This window comes from Rattus rattus, chromosome 4, assembly GCF_011064425.1.
Source record: "Rattus rattus isolate New Zealand chromosome 4, Rrattus_CSIRO_v1, whole genome shotgun sequence".
NCBI lineage: Eukaryota > Metazoa > Chordata > Mammalia > Rodentia > Muridae > Rattus > Rattus rattus.
In genome coordinates, this window is record NC_046157.1 from 43,287,819 (window position 1) to 43,307,139 (window position 19,321).

The 19,321-nt window shown below is 42.3% G+C and overlaps 1 long non-coding RNA gene across 1 annotated transcript; it reads right to left on the reverse strand.

Annotated features, from left to right (window-relative positions):
* Window positions 1-133: 133 nt before the first annotated feature.
* On the reverse strand, window positions 134-1,910 carry LOC116898920. The gene is made up of 3 exons (XR_004387674.1): window positions 1,462-1,910; window positions 1,190-1,356; window positions 134-533 (listed from the first exon to the last, which is right to left on the reverse strand). It is a non-coding gene; the product is annotated as an uncharacterized LOC116898920 (long non-coding RNA).
* Between the last annotated feature and the right edge of the window lie 17,411 nt (window positions 1,911-19,321).

Consider the following 19,321-nt stretch of genomic DNA (forward strand, 5'->3'; position numbering starts at 1 on the left):
CTCAGACTACCACAGCATTTGTCTAACTTTTCTTCATAATGCTCGTTGGCTGCCTACATGTATCACATACTTTATTAACCGTTATGCAGTAAAAAGGGAAACAGAAATTCCCACCCACCCCCCACCTCCCAAATGTATAGCCATTAAAGAATGGCAAACTAGTTGAAAAACCAATTTAGTGGTTGTGGTAATGGAGGTATGCTCACTGTTCTGAAAGGGAAATATCAAAGGAGAAAGAAGAACATGCCGGGGGAGACTCTCACCCTATGAACAACTGGGGAATTTTTGAACATCTAGCCATGTGAAGGAATTGAATGAAAAGTGTGCATCCCCCAGTCATTTTCATGCCAGAAGTAAATCAGGTCAAGTGGGCATTACGTAAACGTTGTCCAGTAGAAAACCCTCTGGTCTGCCTTCATTTTTCAGATTGGCAGTGTACATGATTCAGTGTGTGATATTTTATTTAAAAGGCACAATTTAGAGCAAATCCCTTGGCAGGAAGTCAGAAAATGTCTCCTTCTATATTTTGATTGCTGAAAACGAATTAAGAGAATACATTAAATAATGTAAGCAGTTCAATGTGCTCCTTCTATTTCACCACACAAACAGAATGGTTGGAATTATTCAATGCCAGTTAAAGAAACGAATAACTTCTGCGTGAGTGACAGCAATATTGATTTTGCCTCTTATGAGCCACATAGATTTCTAGAAAAACTCTTTCTCCCTCCTAAGTACAAAGGACTAAAAAGTTAACTCTTTCTATATTATGGCTTTTCTGATATGCATACTAATTTTGAGACACATATACTTTCTAACATTCTCAGAGATTGTATTTTTCTAGGTACAATCCAAAAGTGAGCTAATATTTATCTTAAACTTCATCCATTTAACGGTAAATAGACTACAATTTAAATTTTTAAGTGTGCATTTGATGGCTGTTAAACTTGATTTAATAAGGATATTTTGTAGGGCAATATTTTGAAAATATAGAGTAGATTAATACCCTAGGTGGTTGAAGATCTATAGCTATTGGCATAGTCATAGGTGGATTATGTTTATGATATTAACAAATTCTGCATGTGAATTTGTCAAATTTGTTAAATTTAAAATAGCTTAGAAACAGAAATACCAGCACTGTTCCCTACAATTCAATCCTCTGGCTCCTTGGAGATGGCTGTTTTTCACGTACCTTGAATTACAGCACTCACAATGCCGAATGCGTCCCCTGAGCGTATTCATTCCACCATTTTAAATCAGAGGCGTCACTGGATACACTTGGCAATCTAGGCTAGGAGAATGGGCCTCTATCACACTCCACATATTCTCCACGTTCTCACGAGGGCCATTCATGCGCGACTGTTGGCCAATCAAATGTAACTTTTGTTAATATCTAGGAACACAGGCAGTATATCTTCCCGTAATAAATGTCTAACACTTAGAAATAAAACGCGTTTCCTGCACCAGGGAATTATCAGACCATTCAGAATGAGCTGCAAGGATGTTCGTCGGCCTGCTTCTCATCACATCTGCCGTTTGTGAAACAGAACTGTGTTCCCCGTTAGTTCATTGCTCCGAGGGAGAGACAAGATTTCTGGGTAGGTTCTTACTCCAAGGAAAAAGAAAGCGTGGTTATCTGGGAAATATATACGAAACAAAGAGCATGTACTAGTTACCTCATTTCAGTTTTCACTTCATTTGCTGATCACAATCCCGAACAGACTGCATGAGTCTGAGGGATAAGCCTGGATAAAACCGGGGATTTCAGAACACAAGCTGCTTTGTAAGATAGTTTTTAAAAGCCAGCCAGCTTGTAAACCGCCTAAATATAGAAATGTGCTGCCTTGTAAACACTTCTCAAGGAAACCTATGAAAGCGTATTATATGAACTTAGCTTTATGGTTTCTGTTATAATTAAAAAGGATAGTTTCACTATTTAAAAAAATACAATGGATACCAATTGATTAAAAATATGTCCACCAAGAATTAGACATTTAATCTTCTAATTCTATTAATGGAGGTTTTCTTTTAATAGCAATTTTTTTCTGTTTTAGTTGAATTTATCTTGAATTTCTCCATGTTTTTTAAACATAAAAGTTAAGTTGCAATTTGTTTCCTTTTTTTTTTTTAATTTAAGATAGACTCTTTTCTCATACCGTACATCCTGACCACAGTTTCCTCTCCCTTCTCCTAGCTGTCCCTAACCTCCTCTCTTCCCCAGATCCACTCCTCCTCCACCTCCCATCAGAAAAGAGCAGGCCTCCAAAAGACAGCCAAACATGACAAAACAAAATCAGCTATGGCAAGGGAAGAGACCTCCCACTGAAGCTGGGTAAGGCAACCCAACTGGAGGAAAAGAGTCTCGAGAGCAGGCTAAGAGTCAGACACACACCCACTCTACTGTTAGAAGGCTCACAAATACACCAAGCGAATAGCCCCCAGTGTATATGCAGAGGACCTGGTGCAGACCCATACAGGCCCCATGCTTGCTGATTCAGTCTCTGGGAGCTCCTATGCACTGTGCTTCACAGACTCGGTAGGCAGTGTTCTCCTGTACTCCATTCCCTCGGCCTCCTAGAATTCTTCTACCCACTCTTCTAAGGGATTCCCTGAACTCCAAGGAGAGGGTCCCAACGGGGATCTTCAATTTAAAATCTCTCTCCACAGAATAAATGTCTGTGGGTCTCTGTATCTATTCCCATCTGCTGCCTGAGGAAACCTCTGTGATGACAACTGGACAAGGCACCCCAGATCCCAGGTCTCTGGACTATCCAGTTTCTGGTTCCTGGCCATCCAAGCACTGTCTGATACGGTCTCCTTCTTGTGGAATAGAACTCAAGTTAAATGAACCATGGGTTGGCCACTCCGACAAGTTCTGACCCACCATTCCCCCAGCACATCTTGCAGAGTGGACAGATTGTAGGTAAAAGGTAGGTAAAAGGTTCTGTAGCCGGGATGGGTTTCACATTTCTCTTTTGGTAGCCTGCAGAGTACCTTCCCATACCAAAGAGACTAGAACATATGGGTAAAGGCTCCATATAGACACAAGGTTTACCTCTCCACATTCAATGAGCCATGTGGATATTGTCCTCAGCAATGGGGCGCCATTGTCAGTTCTCAAAGAACAACCTTCTGTCCTAGCACCAGCCTTGGTTGTTTAGGGATCTCCATAGTACCCCTTGGCCAACAACTCAACTGAGAGCAACCCAGTCCCACCTCTGGAAGACTTTCCTGGCTACAAGAGATGGCCAATTGAGATTTAGTATCCTCTATTACTTAGAGCCTCAGTAGTCTGACACTCATAGATGCCAGGAAGATTCCACTGCTCTTGGTTTCCATGTCATCCATTCTCCAAGTGCCCCCCTCCCAATTCCAGACATCTCTCCCACTACTTTCTTTTCCCATCCCTCACCCCCCCTCTCAGACACACACACACACACACACACACACACACCCACACACACACACACCAGATCCTTCCTGATCCCCAGTCTACTCACAAAATCTAATCTATTTCTGTTTCCCAGTGTGACCCATGACTTCTCCTCTTTACCTAACTTTTCTAAGTATACGAATCGTAGCTTGGTTATCATTTACTTAGCAGCTAATATCCACTTATAAGTGAATACATATATTTGTCTTTCTGGGTTACCTCATTCAGGATGATATTTTCTAGTTGAATCCATTTTCCTGCAAATTTCCTGATGTCACCTTTTAAACAGCCAAGTAATAACACCCTATTGTATATATGACCACATTTTGTTTATCCATTCTTCTGTTGAGGGACAGCTAGGTTTTCTTCAGTTTCTGGCTATTTGAATAAAGCTGCTACAAGCATAGTTGAGCACATGTCCTTACGATAAGATCGAGCACGCTTTGAGTATATGTCCAAGAGTGGTATAGCTGACTCTTGAAGTATATCTATTCCCAATTTTCTGAAGCATGACCATCCTGATTTCCAAGGTGGTAAAAGTTTGCTCTCGTTAGCAATGGAGGAGTGCTCCCCTTGCTCCTCATCCTTGTCAGTGTGAGCTGTCCCTTGTGGTTTTGATCTTAGCCTCTCTGATAGGTATGAGATGGAATCTCAAAGTCGTTTTTATTTCTATTTCCCCGGTGGCTATGATCTTGAACTTTTCTTTGAGTGATTCTTCATCGTTAGAGATTTCTCTGTTGAGAATGGCAGCACTAGGGGCCACCCTGAAAATTGGGTCCAGGGGAGCAGAAAGAGTGGAGAAGGAGAAAGAAGTATCCTGGCAGTCATGACCTGTGGTTGAGCAGGAGGTACCTGCTTGAGTTGGGAACTGGGACACAGGGTCAAGTCTGGAAAGGGAGGCAGAGTTGGTCTGTGGGATTCACAGGAGACGTGGACAGGGAGAGGGAGGTTGCAGCCAGTGTTCTCTTTCAGAGCTAGGGAGGAGCCTGGGGGGTTGGGTCTGGAGAAACAGAACGTGCATATTTTTCACAAAAAGTGAAATTTTGTATATGCTTTTATTTACTATCTAAGCACTTACAGTGCTGTTTGTTTATCTTATGCCTCCTACTGTGTCTGTTGTGAGAGCTGACATGGGCCTTGAACTTATGAAGATGCCTCCTTTGGAGAAATGTATTTACATTGTACCATTTGTAGCCAGATTTTCTTCTTCGATTTATAAATGACAGCCCCTGCCTTTATTCCTGAAAACAAAATGAGCATGGTGTGGCATAATGTGTTTCATTGAATGGATGGATGCACTGTAGTCCACCTAAACTATTTTTACACACAGGCTGCAAGGCATCAGAATATTTCCTATTGTATATATTCATAACTCTGAAATATTTAGAGATGAGACCAACTCTGAAAACAAATTTCTAGTAACATTCAAACTTCAGCACCTTTTTCCTCAACAAGAACATCTTGACAGGTCACATCAGCTTTCCCACCTCTCTGCTCAGATGTTCTAGGTACATATTAGTATAAGAAGAAGCACTTTAATTTATATCCTTAGCAGAACTGCCTTTCCCTCTCATTATAAGCTGGAATGAAATAAAATGCCCATTTTAAAATCATCTCTATTTCGTGAAGACCTGTTCCCTTCTAGGACTCCTATTGCTGCTACAAGCTCAGTATTGCTCTACAATCTAAGACTAAGGCCAAACAGTGATAAAGCAACCAGGCCCAAATCCAATACGGCTCCCACAAGGGAAAAGGTGGAAAAAGCTGAGGAGGAGGGTGGCCCTATAACAAGACCAGCAGTCTCAACTAACCTGGTCCCCAGGATGTCTCAGACACTGAGCCACCAACCAGGCAGCATACACCAGCTGATATGAGGCCCCTGACACATATACAGCAGAGGACTGCCTGGTCTGGGCTCAGTCAGAGAAGATGCATCTAACCTTTGAGAGACTTGGGACCCCATGGAGTGGGGAGGTCTGGTGAGGTTGGGGTGGGGGCATCTCTTAGAGACAAGGGGAGTGCGGGGGTGGGGGGTGGGGGTGGGATGTGGAACAGAGGGTGGACTGGGAGGGGGATAAAGTCTGGACTGTAAAAAATAAAGATTAAAGAATAAATAAAAAAGTATACAAATTTTTAAAAAATTTAAAAGAAAGGAATCCAGGAGATAAGAAGTGATGAAGAAAGAAAATCATGAGTCTTGTTATCTTAGGGGAGGGACTGTCTTTTCTTACAACACATAAAATCATGGTCGTTCCCTGGAATCCAAAATGATGGGGCGTTTATTGACATTGTAACACGTTAGCCGCCCTGGCTATGACACTCTCCTGATGTAGGATAATGTTACTGTATGGAGCCCAGGGGTGAAGAGGCACTTCCAAATCAAGACTTCCTAAAGTGTCATATGCAAACCCATGACCTTTAAAAGTAATGAAGACTCCATCATTTCCAATACCAGCTAAGTCAACAAGGCATCTAAAGAAAAGGTAGGATCTCCACCCCCATTCACTGCTTCCCTTACTCATCAGAGAATGTTAACGCAGGCATTTCTGAGCATTTTACACTTCAAAGAGGTGCTATAATCACAAGCCCACACCTCAAATAAAGTTCTAGGGCTGTCCTGAAATAGCTTAAAATATGTTTTGTTAATTAGGTTGTGCCTCCTGGTGAGGTCATATTTATATTAAATCTTGGTTCAGTGAGAAAGGGACCTCAGGACCTGCTGCATAGTTTTTAAATAAATGTGGAACTGGGGAGGTGGGGGGGTGGCTATTTTGTGACAATGAGTTCTAATAATTGAATGTGATTTAGAAAGATTATGTACCTGAAAAATAGAAGCAAATACAAGACAAAGGAAGACTAGTAGAAACTGGAAATGTGGCTGGTGTACAAAATGATCTTAAAGTGTGACGTGGTACGTATTTTTTTTTTTTTTTGGTTCTTTTTTTTTTGGAGCTGGGGACCGAACCCAGGGCCTTGCGCTTCCTAGGCAAGCGCTCTACCACTGAACTAAATCCCCAACCCCACGTGGTATGTATTTTGAGAATGATTTCAATCTGAAGTACTTTTTATCTCTATTGCCTATCATCTGTCTGTCTGTCTATGTTATTCTAGGTCATACATCAACTGAGATCAAAGTAACCTAATGGTTCTTGCTCATTTATATGCATGATGGCGGATAGTGCAACTCTCAGCAGAGTGGTTAATTGCATGTGGGCCATCAAGTAATCAAGACTGTAACACATCAGCTCAAAAAAAAATGTAGCCTATTTTTTTCAAGTTTTTCCTTATTTGATTCTTTCTCAATACTAGCATTAGCTCCTTTGACTGTAGGGAGATGTGCTGATGAAATTCTTCATCAGTTTTACTTGGTTAATATTCATTAATTACTGTGCTAAGTTTGATAGGAAACAATTTGACCTCTGTGTGGGTGTACACAGAAAATGAAATTTATTATTATTATTATTATTATTATTATTATTATTATTATTATTATTACAGTCACATGTGATTTAATGACTTCCTCTTTGGCCTCTCAGAAGATCACAGTGCTTCGGGGATACTCGGTTATTTATCAGTTACCTAATAAACAACCAGCTGTGTAAAGCCATGCATGTATGGGCCGCGGAAAGCCATACAACATGTATGACACTACAGACTTATTTTCAGGCATACTGGTGGCTTAAGTAGGAGTGGCTCCCATAGAGTGATACATTTGAATGTATAGTGCCATCAGGGAGTGGCACTACTTGAGAAGGATTAGGGGATGAGACCTGATTGGCAGAGGTGTGGCCTTGTTGGAGGAAGTGTGTCATTGTTGGGGAGGGGGGGAAGCAGAGTTTAGAGATATTAAAAGCCCAAACCAAGCCCACTCTTTCTCTCTTCCTGCTGCTTGCAGATTCAAGTGTAGAACTCTCAGCTACTGCTCCAGCACCATAGCTGCCACCATGTTCCCCACCCACCCAATGATAATGGAATAAGCCTCTGAAACTATAAGCAAGCCCCTTAGTTAAGCTATCTCTTCCCAGCAATAGAACAGTGACTAAGATAGGCATAAAACCTATTCTTACTCAAATTCCTTTTGATTCACCCCCCCCACCCCTACCCCGGGAGTCATACTTAAATCTGATCTGAAGAACCTATAAGGAAAATAATGTGCAATTTGAACTTTAAACACATTCTTTCCTCAACTCTTTCATTTCATTCAGTTCAGGTGAAGGAACGGTAAGGCAGAGTCCAGAAAGAACTGACGAAATCTTTTCACTTAAGTATGTGTTTTAGCTTTCTGTTTGCTGATGAATAGTGAGTTGAGGCAGGCGAGCTTCCTAAGCATACAGCCTGATCTATGACGAAAGGATTTACCTGGACACTTGAAATTGAATTTGCTTTATAAATAAATGGAAGAAGAACAGAGCATCAAGTGTAGACTTTCATCCAGTTCCCATGGCTGCCCTGTGTCTGGCAAGGCCCATGACACAGATCCTGGAAAGGTTTGGGTGGTTCTTGCATTCCAGAGCATTTGTGGATGGGCACAGCAGATACCAACGATACACTAAAATTGTGAGATCAAGGTATCAGGAACAAGCCTATGGCACATCCCATTTCAGGAAGTCAGTTAGAGGTTGGGGACTGACTGGGAGGTTGCCACTTCTTGAGTTTGACTCATTCTCTGTGGGTTGAGGTATTCCCAGTTTCAGGGGAACTGATTTTACTTACTTCTGCCTTTCGCTCAGTGGACAGTGGGATGGGAAACTTCACGGTCCATGGACTTATAGCTTATTGATGCTCATAGTTCACTTGTGTAGGGGACACAGAGGTCTTTGTGCTCAAAGGTAAGTACTAGGAAAAAGGGGAATGTTGTCTTTTCAAAAGAAGACAGGTATAATCCGTTTCCTGCCCAGAAGGCTAGGAATGAGTGTGCTTAATAGCTTGATGACATCTGTGGTCTTTGTATGGCCAAGCACCTGGATCCTCTAGACCCTTCTGTTTATCTCAGCCATTCTCCTAGACCCTTATTTAGAGCATTGTTTCTCTGTCAATAGAACCCATGTTTATGGGAGATGTCATATGTACTTTACAGATAGGAGTGGAGATAGCTAATAGTGTGGTGATATTATACTACCTGTATAAATAACACAACATTAAACACTCACCCAGACCCTTTAGAGATCATATGTAGTCAATCTTTAAAAGCATCTTTATGGAAGAGGTCATATGTACTTTTAAAAAGTTTTGATGTAGTCATGACTTAAGTTTTATTGTGCACATGGGGTTAAGGTAATTACCACCAGGAAACTATTTTCAATTTATGCTGTGCCTAAAATGAAGTGCCCAGTGTCAGGTTCTAGAAATTTGGACCAACACCAGCTACTGAGTGATGCCGAACTGGACTTCTTTCCTTGCACAGATTGTTACTCTGCTGGCCTTAGTGGTCGCAGAGACCCCCCCCCATACATATGTACACTACAGTGACACAGAAGGACTGAACAGACTGGTGAACTCATCCACTCACCCTTCAAGCCAGCACTGCAGTACAATATTTAACATTAAAATCAAACAAGCAATCACCATAGTAATAAAAGGTAGATAATACAACAGAAGGAATACTTTTATATGCTAATATCTTTAATTGCAGTTTTTCAAACTGCCATTTTCAGTTGGTTTGAGGTCCCACATATTATATATCTACTTTAGTAGTCTGTATTAAATGTTAATGCAAGTGAAGATTCTTTGGGAGATCTACACACTAGGGTTTATTGAAATTAACTTTGGGTCTTGGCCTGATGTGTGTGATTACTGTGTCTCCTTTCCCATTTGGGTCAGCACATCCCAGCATCTCCTAATGACTGCCTTTCTTCACTTGCCGTGTCACCTTCTAAGTGGTCTGAGCCCAGTTCATTTGCACAAACAGCCCAGAACACACCTAGGCACTCGGCAGTGGGTATCAGAGTAGGCTGTTCGTTCAGCTTTATGCCCCTGACTGCTATTTGAGACAAAAACCAATCTTCACCTTTAGTACCTTCAAGGAAAGAAGCAGCTGGTAATACTTACGGCAATTCTACCCCCAAAACTTCAGAGCAATGCCTTAGGAGTTACAAATCCTTCCACCAGTGCTGAGAGCTTCTCCATATAGAGATAAAGAGAAGCATGTCTCACAGTTCCAAACAGCCAGCAGCCCTCCTGAAGGTACACCATATCCCTGTGCAGGGTTTGGAACTTTTGTTACTTTGCTTATGGGAGGAGGAGACATGTTATTTAAATTTCCTCATTTTCCCAATAATAGCAACTCCCCCAAATTTTCAACCTCTCAAATTTCCCTTAAATTTCCCATCTTTTCTTTGAGTATACTGAATGTAGATAATCATCACAAGACCCCTTTGGACTCTTCTACTTAACTTTTCAGGGCAGTGTCTGGGACTTCTGGATAACATGGTAGAGCTTAACTTAAATCTAGCGTAAAGTTAAACTTTGGGGTGGGGTTGCCACCAGAAGAATTTCAATAATGTCTAGGGATCATTAGGCTGTCACAACTGGGCTTCCAGAGCTTTAATATCTAGTACATAGATACCCAGTATTCTGCTCAAACCACACAAAGCACAACTCTCTCTCTCTCTCTCTCTCTCTCTCTCTCTCTCTCTCTCACACACACACACACACACACACACACACACACATACACACACACACACACACACACACTTATTAAACCAACATGGGTGCCAAGAGGGTCAAGGTCAAGAAACCTTGCTAAAGGACTAGAGTGTATTTCATGGTAGTGAACGTTCCTGGCGTGTTAGGAGCAGCGTTTGCTTACCAACTCCAGAGGACCTGTCCAAATCTTATTTAAAAAATTGGGCTGCTTACGTTAAATCCTTTATTTTACCTGTGAGTCAGTGGTGGGATTCTTTTTGTTTGTTTGTTTGTTTTTACCAAATGCAAAAAAGCAAATATGGTTCTTCCTCAGAGGTTTTTGTGTTTATTAGTAGACTTTAGGACAAGTCTACTTGGGGCCTGGAAAATGCTGGGTCCAGCCTGTGGTTTTAACTCAAACTCCAAGTAAAAGCTCTCATTTAGTATACTCTTCAGGTACCTCACTAGATTATGCAGCATTTAAGGAATAAGCAGAAGTGTATAGTTCTCTCTCAGAGACTCCTTTTTCTACATTCAGGAGCATCTCATGGTCAGAAGAGTTGCTTCTCATCTCCTTGGAAGTTTAATGAATGTCATTCGTAGACTGTAAGTTTCTGAGTACTACCACTTTCAGCACTTTGCCATTTTAGTTCTTGATGATTTTTAAAGACTTATTTACCATTTTATATGTACATATGTGTACCTGAGTGTATGTAGAGATAACTCCTGCATTCAGATGCCCCTGAAGGCCAGAAGAACGCATTGGCACATTCCTGGAATAGGAGACAGAAACAGTGTGAGTCAGCTACCTCAGGTGCTGGAAACCAAGCCTGAATTCTCTGTGAGAGCAGTGAGTGCTCTTACCCACACAGCCATCTCTCCAGTCCCAGTTCATGATAGTTTTAAAAAATAAAAACAGAAAATTAAACCTTCCACCCTCATGCTGGGCTCTCCCGTCCATCTATACAAAGCTAGAAAACATCTTCTATACAATCTTACTTGCTTCCTTCCAAGTGTCTCTGAAGGTATCCGTGAGGGAGTACATCTCATTTTCACAAGAGCCAAGAGTAAGTCCATGCAAGGCTTACAGATATAGAGAAGTAACAAGACATCTCATCAAGGAAAACAGTTCGTCACCCACTGTTTTGAGCTTATGGAGAAGGGAAGTATGCAGTATCACTTAATAAAAAAAAGTGTCATACAGTCCAAATGGCTTTGCTATAGCATGAGCTGCAAAAGAAGTTATACTATGAGCAGTGAAGAAGACAGGAAGGACAACCAGCTCTATAAACACTAGTAACAGGCATTGGGCAATCTCAACAGTGAACTTAGTACTGATGGTTTACATTCATCAAATCAAATAGTCCGAGTTCCAGGAGATTTATTATCTGTAGGACCTTTAATGACCTTGGGCTAGGCCATTTTTAAGCAAACTTACCTTTTTTGTAGTTAGTAAAACCCAAAGATTATTGCACAGTGACACGACTCCATTAATTTGTCTTCTTTGCTGAGTTTCCTCATAGGGCCGAGTGCATTTAATTCTTACTTTGAAGGTATTTTTTAGATTCAATGTGGGGTTTGTCAAATTCCTCTCAGGTGAATGGCGCCTTGCAGTTCTGAGACTCTCTTGCTTACTTTGTGCCATTGGGGGTTTGCAGCATTTTTCTTAGGCAGATACAGAAACAGAAGTCTAACGAGAACAGGGATAGGCACTTGAGTTCTATAGTCTGCATGTCCGTGTCTACTACCTCAGACATAGATGACGAATGAAGTCACCAATGCCAGTAGCATGGCCTGTGGGAAGAGATTAGGTCTTGGGGATGGAGCTCTCAGGAATGGAGTTGACAAAACATGTCAAAGAGCTGCCTTGCCACTCCAGCCTGTGAGGATGCGTACCAAAGACCTCGGTTACCAAATTTGGGTTGGGGGCCACACCAGACACACTGAAATTCAGAATCCACAATGTCTTGATCTTGGAACTGCCTGGCTTCAAAACAAGTACTCTTCTATCGCTTTTAAGACAGCCAATCAACGACATTTTGTTAAAGTCCCTCCCTTTCCACGAAGGACAACCAATAGGCTTTTGAATCATGCTCCAATTCTGGGATATGACAGTTGTATTCTTGAAAGCTAATTGTTGAACTGTTCATCAGATTCCTTAAATTAAGAAGTTAACATAGACAGACAACAGAAACAAAACAATATTAGAAATCCACCTGATCCCTAAATGTGATGCCCTTATCAAACCCCTGCCTCTCATGGTTTAATAATCTAGGAGAAAAAGGAAGCAGAAGATTTAAGAGCCAGAGATGGATGACTCCAAAGGAGTAGCATCTTCCAAATATTACAGGGTTGATGTGCATATGAACTAAGAGAGACTGACGACAGCCTATGAAGGCCTGCACAAGTGCACTCTCAACTGAAACTATTTGCAACTAATATTTTCTTTGGAAAATTAGCCCATGTTGCTGGGTGGCTCTGGTAGAGCCAGGCTGTGTGTAGACTTGGAGGGGCGTGGAGCACGAGCGGCAGACTGAGGCAGGGTGCGGTGTCTGTTGCCCAACTCCTGACTTGGACTGTAGCTCGCCTTTTTTAGTCTTTACGTGAGGAAATCAGTTTTCTCCAGAGGATATGTTAACTACACTCTAAGGAAGGCCCCAAGCTCAGTACTAGCTGGCTAGCACTAAAATTAATTCCATGGGGTTGTTTGTGTGTGTGTGTGTGTGTGTGTGTGTGTGTGTGTGTGTGTGTGTGTACTTTTTTTGTTTTGGTATTTTTGACATTTTGGTTTTATTTTCGTTTTGATTTTTTATTTAATCAGAAAGAGAAAGAACATGATATTGGATGGGTTCGGAGGTGGGGAGAATCTGGAAAGGAATTGGGGAAGGGGAAAGAATACAAACAAAATAAATCGTATGAAAAAAGACACTAAAATAAAGAAAAGTTTAAAAGGACTGGAATGAAAATATATGAAATCTAAATAAGATGGTTGGTACCAAAAATGTTAAATTAGTAACAATCGTATAAATATTAAAGCTGTATACAATGACAAACAATTTGAATCTTTTGTGAACCAACCGAGCACAAACACTCTCTCAAGAAGCATTTTCTTGTCCCTCTACTTCAGATTTGGCGGTATCAACCATAAAAAGCACATTCACATTCTGTGGTTTTTAGGTTCATTAGCAGGCCTGTGCAGGGGAAGGTAGGTAGTTGTAGGCAGGAGCAGGGCTGCGGTGCGGGGGCGGGGCCAGAAGTTCGGGGGCGGAGCCACGTCTCGGGGCGGGGACACGTCTGGGAGGTGGGGCCGCGTCTCGGGAACACGCCCTTGACGTGCCCACGCCGTTCCGCCCCTCCACGCTGTAGCCCAGTCAACTTGCAGACGACACGCAACAGGCCGTCCCTGGTGAGTGTGGTGGTTCTGGCTGTACCGTGCGGTACAGCGTGTGGGCCTCGGGTCGGGCCGAGAAGTGCAGCTCGGGAGGGCTCAGGCCTGGCTGGTGAGCCGGGTGGCTGAGGGCTGCGGACCCGGCCACGTGCACCGCGGTCCGGGTGGCCGGAGGCACACGCGAGCTTGGCCGGCTTGCCAGAGCGAGGTTGCGCGCGCAGACGGGGAGGGGCGGGGAGCACGTGCGGCGGACTGAGGCGGGGCACGGGGACTGTCGCCCTGCTCCCGACTTGGAACGGAGCTTGCTTTTTCATCTCCACTTGAGGAAAACTGCCTGCCTGACTCCAGGGTGTCCAACAGGTTACTAGGAACAGGTTCCAGGAAGTCCACCAGCATTCATTATCTGAACTTCCGGCGCCGCGAATTGGGCTTTACCAGCTCCTTTTTGTACCTTGATGCCTCTAACTTTTGGGCTGCATCTTTTGTGACCTCACGGCCCCCCAAATACACGTGATTCGTATTCCGTTTGTATAAAGCTCCAAAACATAACTGCCATTCAGTGAGACATCTCTGAATTAATGAAAACTTTACTATGTGCAGGTTAGCCTGGTGATCTTGTTACAAGCAATATATAATTAAAAAATAATTTACCGTTTTATTTCCTGTGTGGATGCACACGTGCTATACCGGTGGAGGTTGGTGGACACTTTGAGGGAATCCTTTCCTTCCGTTATGTGGGTCTCAGATTAAACAAGGTGGTCAGGGTTGGTCTGCAGGTGTCTTTACCGACTTAGCCATCTCTCAGGCCCATGATGTATAACTATTGTCAGGCGTGATTAATTGAGCCAAGTTCAATCTAGTGTTCTCTAGGTTAGTGGGCCTAAAATTCGTTAATTAAGGACTTCTGTGAATGTAGATTTCTGCCTCCAGCATCTGAAGTAGTAATCTACTAGGCTTTATGTGCATCTAGAAATTTGCATGTTACAAGCTCTGCTGGTAAAATACTAACAGAGAGAGACTTCCCTCCCAGCCGCTAGTATTGATATCTATGGTTACTTGTACAGAGTAATAGTCCTGAATTGTGCACGCCTCCTCCTCCTCCTCCTCTTCCTCCTCCTCCTCCTCTTCCTCCTCCTCCTCCTCCCTTTCCCAAGTGTTGTTTTATTTTGTTGTTTTGTTTATTTTTCCTGGGTGTGGTTTTTTTTTATTTTTGTTTTGTTTGTTGTTTGTTTTGGGGGGTGAATAAGACTTGAGAATTTGCTAAGAAGAAAAAGTGAAGAAAAAAATCTTCTGACTTGACTGTCTTGTGCCATACTTGGTTAGATTTTGGCAAGGTAGCTATCCCTTAAGAAGCTCTTTGTGACTTTTTGACATCAAATTTTACCATGGGGAAATTAGGGCAGCCTAAAATGTAAATTCTAAAAGTTTGTCGACTATACTAAGAGTACCAACATTTGTTTTTGTGTTGAATTTATCAGTGATGGAGCAGTTACCAGTTTATAAGCCGAGACTCTTTTGGAATTCTTTAAGTGCTTTTAAATCAACTTACTGAAAAACAATTGCTTTTTCACAGCTTCCCCAACCCCAGGACTATAGAAAAGAAATACTCTTATTTCTGTCTGGGAGATCCATGGGGCTTACAGGCAGCTGCTGCACCATTATAGATAAGGCGGTCTCTTGTTTAATTTCCTGTATTTCTTGGAATACAAGAAGGGTCTTTGTTACTCCTGTGCTTCTTACTGCATGGAATGGTGGTGCAATTTGAATTATTTGGCGCTAGGCCTCAATTGGTAGCTATGTGTCTATTCTGCTCCACCTTCCAAAGGCTATAAAAAAAATGAGCGGCATAAGTAAAATATAATGTATCTGAGTTAGTTTCCAATTAACGGAGCCTCAGATAATTTCCATGTTAACATAGGGGGAAGGTAGATGCTATAATAGTAGACAAGGTAAGTTCTGTGGTCTTGGGGGTGATGTTCTTAGTGATTGTAAGTGAGAAGAGTCGTTAAATGGTTTTATTCTTGCTGAAGTATTTTGGGCACTTTAGTCACACCTTCTGGTGAATGTGCACATTCATTCTCAGGTTATTCTTAAGGGCGCAAGCCTTTCACTTGTGTTTTCCTCTCACCATGCTGAGCCATTGTGAGGTGTGTGCCTCAAATATAAGAGGATCAGAGATGTGTGCCTTACTCTCAAGGTACCTGTGCTGGCTAGTCTTACTCGACACAAGCTAAACTTACTTGAAAGTGGGGAGGCTCAATTGAGAAAAAGCCCCCATAAGACATCGTCTTAGTGTTTGATGTGCGGGACCACCTGGTAGTCCTGAGTTCTATAAGAAAGTAGGCTGAGCCAGCCAGGAAGTGGCTTCTCTTCATTGCCTCTGTATCCGCTCCAGTGTTCAGGTTCCTTGCTTGCTTGAGTTCCTTCCCTGAGTTCCTTCAGGGATGCACAGTGATGTGGAAGTGGGTGCCAAGTAAACCCTTTCCTCCCCAAGCAGCTGTGGTCATGGTGTTCCATCACAGCAACAGTAACCCTCACTAAGGCATTAAGTGCCTTTCATGATGTAACACAATGGTCTAATGGTTTTACGTTAAATGTGAGAGCATCAGCAATTTGCTAGGTGAAGTGCTAACCAAATCAGCACAGGAAAAAGGCACGTAGGATGAATTCCTGGGGTGACCTGTACAAGGTTCCAGTGGGTCTCTAAATCGAGTCACACTCCTTCCTTCACCTGGTTGTATAGCAGGTGGAAACTGTTGCCCACCAAGGAGGCTATTATAATGAGACTCAATGACAGTGGTTTTAGGGCAGTGAGGATCTGGGCATCCTCTGCTGACTTGGCATATACCCTCAGAAGAGTACATGTGTCGGTGTTCAGTGTCATCCGTGCTGATTGCATGTTTAGGCCACTGTTTTTTATTTAATGGTAGTAAAAACTCTGCAGAAATCTCAATTGCCAATATCAGCCACAAGGTGGTTTTTTTTTTTTTTTTTGAACAGGAGTTATAGCCTCCTTCCTTAGCTGTCTGTGAGTCTGTCTTTATATTTTGTATTTCCATGTCTCTTCAGAATTCCCGCTGTGGCAGTTATCTCACCACTGCTTTGATTGCTTGGGTTAAGAATTCAGGCTGTTCTATTTGAATCAAAAAGGAGATACAAAATATTTTCCGAAAATTTGTCTCATGGAGCACTGTCTTAGTTTGGGTTTTACTACTGTGAACAGACACTATGACCAAGGCAACTCTTACAAAGGACAACATTGAATTGGGTCTGGCTTTCGGGTTCAGGGGTTCATTCCATTATCATCAAGGCAGGAGCATGGCATAGTATAGGAGCAGTTGATAATTCTGTATCTTCATCTAAAGGCTGCTAGGAGAAGACTGGTTTCTAGGCAGCTAGAACGAGGGTCTTAAAGCCCACAGTGACACTTCTACTGGAACAAGGCCACACCTCCTAATAGTGCCACTCCCTGGACCAAGCATATTCAGACAATCTCAAGACATATGTTAACACCGGTTTTATTTTTCTTCAGATCGTCTTTAGCTCCTACTCTGCATTGTTTGTATCAGTTGTCATTGATTGCTGTTGCAGTAAGATTCAAAAGGAACGTTTGCTAACAGTTCCCCCAAGAGCCAGAGCCACTCACTCCGGGGTTGCCACTCACTCTGGGGTTGCCACTCTACCACGAAGTCGGCAAGCCACCTTCTCCATAGTACCACACTAGCCCTTAGCAGGGCTTCCAGAACGGAGACAGGTTGTCTCTGCCTGCTGGGAACTGTTCACATCCCCTGTAACCTGGTAAATCAAAGCTCTAAAAGCGCTGTAATTGTAGTTTAACAATTATATATATATATATATATATATATATATACATATACATATACATATATATATATATATATTTCTCAATCTACAATACATCCACACAATAAACTCACAACCAATCGATAAGGATATAAACTGCCCACCTAGATACGATAAATTTGCCTACAGAAATCCATCCCAGCTGCCTTGGCAGTTCAGTGCCACCTGGATCTGGGTCATCCTTCTCCGTCTCCATCTTGATTCTTTCTCCTTGTCCTTCTCTCCCGACTTATAAAACCTTTGTTCCCTCCTTATTCTTTTACTGTTCAGTCATGACCTTGATCTAACTTGTGCCAGCCCTCACCTGCATAATGACCTCAACCTACAGTTTGCTGCTGTGGTTTTTCTGATTTTTGAAAGAACTGAGCTCCTTGTTATTAGAAATTTAGATACTAAAATGAGGGTTTTATATTCAGTTTCCATTTGTTAATTTGTTGAATTTGCATCTGGGTTGCTTCTTAAAGTCCATTTAAAAAAGTAGTTGTTGCACATCATCCTGTGATTTCCCAGAGAAGAATACTCCTTTTGTTCAGTCCACCGTGCTGCCAAAATAAAATGCTACTCCACATTTGATGAGAGGGGAAGACTGCATTCTTGCAGTCCTGGTAACTCAGTGCAATAGGAGGTCATATTTTAAGTTACTGACCTTGAGGAAAATTCGGTATTTATAAGCACTCTGATTCTCAGCCTCCTTTGGCAACAAGGCCTTTGTAAGGAATCAGAAGAACAGAACCTCTTCTCAGAATAAGAAAGAAAAAAGAGAAGTTATACGGTTTAAACATCACTAGTCCAAACACACAAAATCTGACCTCTGAGCACCCATGTGCCATCAGTTAAAAAAAAATTCCAAACCTCAAATTGGAGGCATAAAATTACCCCAGGCTATGTCGGAAAGGTATATATGAAGCATAAATGAATTATGAAATTTGTTTTGGTTTTGGTTTTAATAAGTGTCTTCTTCCTCAAGTTTCTGCACGAACAGCTTAGTTGCAGCCTCTGGCACTCCTGGGTGGACTCTTCAGGGCCAGATAGAAGAAAGGTAGGCTATGGTGGTACCCTTGAAGGGAATGTTGGTACCCTGGTCTCTTCTCCTTTCGCCTCCCTGTGACCATGAGGTAACTGCACATCCTCTTTGTGCTGACTTTGGGACTGCACAAGACAACAGAACCATCTGGTGCACTGAAGGCCCTGCCACGGAGCCAAGATAAACCCTTCCTTCTCTAATTGGTCATCTCACGTACATAATTTCAGGTTTACACTATATATAGTGGTGTCTTATATATGTGCAGGCTCTGCAAAATCAGACACCGCTGGTCCCAAATTGTAAATTTTGTATTATGAATATTTGTATGTTTTGAATTACAATTCTTGAACCTACATGAGGGAAACCTATATAAGTACCAGGATTTATAGTTTGTGGGTGTTCGGGACTGTTGGTCCTCTTGCTACCCAGATGTGTGCCACAGACCAGCAGTGTTGTTAACTCTGGGTATCTGGTCCACTTGATGCCCCTGTGTCTTTTGTGCATGTTAAATTGGAGAAGTGCTGTGTTAGAGGCTAATGATGTTAGTGATTGATGTCTTGTTCCAGTTAAAAAGTTTAGATCTTTTTGAAGATCTATCGTGTACCTGATTTTAATCTCCATTTTCAAACCCTATAATCACTTTTTTCAATGGGCAGAGGGGGAGTTCCCTGATGGTGACAGTTCCCAAGCACTTGAAAAGTGGAGTTTACAGTGTTTGTCATCTCATTCCAGCCACCAGGTGACGCCCCAGGCCCAGGGCGTGCTGGCTTCTGCCTGGGAAGGTTTTCTGAGCTGTGTTGGGCAGCACCTGGCAGCAGACAGCTGGTCCTGATTCTCTATCAAATGTTTGGACCACAGAGAGTTCATCCAATTAGATTCAGGACCTGGTGCTGATTGCAGCCAAATTCAAGATTTTTGGCTCTGCCATTTCAATGGCCATAGGCTTAACCTTTGAATAAGAAATGCTGAGAGAGTGAATGGCTTAATT